Below are 3,596 nucleotides of genomic sequence, written 5' to 3' on the forward strand. Positions count from 1 at the left end.
AACAGAGAAAGGGCATGTGTTCCCTCAAGTTGCTCTACAAATAGCTGGGGTAGAGTCAGTCTTTCCTACAGGAGGTGTTGTGAAAGAATATTCATTTGTTTCTGGAATCACACGTGAAGTTGGGGATGGAGTCCTATTTATTTGCCGTATTAGGAACGATCAGAATTTGGTGTAGCCATAATTTAGGGGAGTTACCCGGAGATTTTCCTCTTCCTGAATATGGTATTAGGTATTGTCTGGACTTAAGTATTAGGGATTGTCTGGACTGAACAGAGTGGAGTGGTATTCAGAGTTATTGAAGAAAAATTCATCTATCTCAAATTTGCTGGTTGTTCAAAGACTACATCTTCTAAAGGAAAATGAATTCTTTTATTTCATACACATTTTCAACAATAAGTATCAAAACAGAAAGAATTTTCTGTTAACCCTCACTAGGTAGGAAAATTACATTAGCAGATAATTCCCTTCTCTGAGGCACTCTTGTTAACCTAGATTTTTGCTTTAATTTGCCTAAGTATTTATCTGTCTACCATCAAAGGACTAGAAAATTGTGTTAGTTATAAATAAATGGAAGCAACTGAAGACTAGCAGAGAAAATTGTCTGCTCACCCCCCTCTAATTAATTTCAGCAAATTAATTTTATGTCAGAATAAAAATCTATTTTGGTGATCTCATGGGACAACAAAAACATTACCTAGCTAGAACTGTATAGCTCATTATAAGGCATCACTCATTCAACACTTTCTTACATAAAGACTTATTGACTAGTGGGGACACAGTTTGCTAGACACTTATAAGTGTCTGGATTATGGGAGGGGGGAGGGACAGCATTAGGAGATATACCTAATGCTAAATGACAAGTTAATGGGTGCGGCAAACCAACATGGCACATGGATACATATGTAACAAACCTGCACATTGTGCACATGTACCCTAAAACCTAAAGTATAATAATACAAAAAAAAGTGTCTGGATTATAAAGATAAATAAGAGATTTCTTTCTCTCTCTCTTTTTTTTTTTTGGTAGAGATGGGATCTCACTATGTTGCCCAGGCTGGTCTTGAACTCCTGGCCTCAAGAAATCCTCCCGCCCTGGCCTCACAAAACACTGGAATTACAAGTGGAAGCCACAAAGAGAGATTTCTGTTTCTGGCTATGCTGTTATCATTGACACTAGACTATCTTTCCTGACATAAGTGACTTTAAAACTGGACAAAATACATGAAACAACTATTTTCAGGCACTGGACAATAGTTGACACAACACTTGCCACCCTAGGGATGAGGAAAACAAGAGATGAGCCTCATGACTGCCCTACCTTCTGCCTGGAGACCATTCCCTGGGCATGGTGTGAAGAGCTGGAGTCGGAGCAGAGCATTGTGGCCTCATTCAGCTGAGGAGACCAAGATCAACGTTTGGGTCAACTGAAATGGCTGGAATCTACAGGGTAGGGCATCAGAAATTGGGAACTGTGCAGAGTAGGACCCAGAAGTTTCTGTGTGGGATCCCCTGTGGATTTGTGGCTGACGACTGGGTTATACATATGGAGAGTGGAACGACTTCAGGATCACTAGAGAGAAAAGCAGAGACACCAGTGGGTGAGCATCTGTGGGAAGAGCAGTGCCTGAGAACACTGGAATTCTGGCCCTGCCAGAGTGGAGAGATTACTCGATACTTTCCTGCTAACACCCTTGCATGCAGCTAAGACACACAAAAGCTGCACTTTAGGAGTAAGGGGAAAAACTTCAGGTAAGGCCTACACTAGACCCTCCTTAACAAAACCTAAAATTGTGATTCAACAAGATCTTCAGAGGAGACAAAGGTCAGTTTGGATGTTCAGTCCTGGCAAGTTAAAGACATTTGTGAAACACATTAGGTTTTTCATGGATCTTAATAACAAACCAAGGTTGCTGTAGTACATAGTGATCAAATAGCAGTAGAACTGACTGATAACATAAGAATCAATCATCTTCCAAAGAAAATGACAGAATTGAGTTCCTACAATGAGTTAGCAACGATTCAATATTCAATCAAAAATTGCTAGACTACCAACACATTTTTTTAACCAGGAAATTATGATTAATAGTCAAGAAGCAAAGCAGTAGATAGAGATTAACTCTGAGATGGGCCAGGAATTAGGTGTAGAAGACAAGGATTTAAAGTTCCTGCTCTCAAGGTCATTACAATTTGTTAAGGGAGGCAGATGTGTTAAAAAAAAAAAATTGCCGGCCTTGTGCAGTGGCTCACACATGTAATCACAGCACTTTGGGAAGCCTAGGAGGATTGCTTGAGCTCAGAAGTTTGAGACCAGCCTGGGCAACATAATGAGACCTTTATAAAAAATTGAAAAAGTAGCTGGACCTGGTGGCATGCGCCTGTAGTTTTAGCTACTCAAGAGGCTGAGGCAGGAGGATTGCTTGAGCCTGGGAAGTTGAGGATGCAGTGAGCTGTGATCATGCCACTGCACTCCAGCCTGGGTGACATAGCAAGCCCTGTCTCATTAAAAAAAAAAAAAATGCTGTGAAGTGAGAGATGAGCAATACTAAATTTTGTAGTTGCTATAGTTTTGGTCCAAAAAAGGTAATGATCAAATCTGTGAAGTAGATTTAAAAAGAGTTCACAGACAAAGCATCTGAAATGGGTCTTAAAGGGTAAATAGAAGTTTGCAAGGCTGTGGAGGGAGAATAAGGGCAGTTTCAGCCGATGAGCAGAAGGAATGTGTGTAAAGGCACGAAGGCTTGAAATAGGAGCCCTGCAAGCATAGCAGTGTTAAGAACATGGTTTCTCATCAGTAAAATGGGGATGATAATAATAATAATAATACCTACCCCTTCGGGTTGTTGTGAAGATTAAATGGAGTAATCCAGGAATAGTGCTTGAGTTGTGATAAGCACTCAATAATATTAGTTATTATCTTGGTGAAATTGCTTAGCGTATTTAGGAATAAACTATGTACATCAGTATAGCTGCAGTATACATCAAGAAAAAAAGATGTAAAGCCTAGTATGGGACCAAAGCTAAATGCAATAGAAGATCTGAAAGTTCCTGGCAGTGTTGGTGTTCAATCAGCTCAGGGCAAATCAGCTTTTACTGCTTCGCTCTGGAGAGGCAAAACAAGAACAAAAAATGAATCAAGTGCATTGTGTGAGGCCTACAGGAATGACAACGGGCAGAGAGCAGTTATACTTTTCCCAGCGCAATGATGTCAATTTCTCTCTATGTGAAAGGCTAATAGACAAAATCAGGGTCACTATCCAAACAACTTAGAGTTCAAAGAGAGGTAGTTGCAAATAATGGCTGCAGATGAGAAATAAGGTCAATACAGAGTAAAATTGCCAATTAGCTCAATATAAACCAGATGAAATGTATTCTCAAGGACATGAACAGAATGCTATGTTAAGAAATATTAAGTATGATCAAGAAAGTATGACTGATAAAAATTCAAGTGTAGGTACTAGTAAATTCCCCCAGCAGGTAAAATAGCAATATATCGTCCTTTCTCTTAGACAAAGTTTTTAGGTAACTTTCTAAAATGACACTTTGGAATTAATATTTTTATGTGTATTTATTTTCTTTAATGTCTAGGCCAAAGAACT

Source organism: Nomascus leucogenys, chromosome 12, assembly GCF_006542625.1.
Source record: "Nomascus leucogenys isolate Asia chromosome 12, Asia_NLE_v1, whole genome shotgun sequence".
Taxonomy (NCBI): Eukaryota; Metazoa; Chordata; class Mammalia; order Primates; family Hylobatidae; genus Nomascus; species Nomascus leucogenys.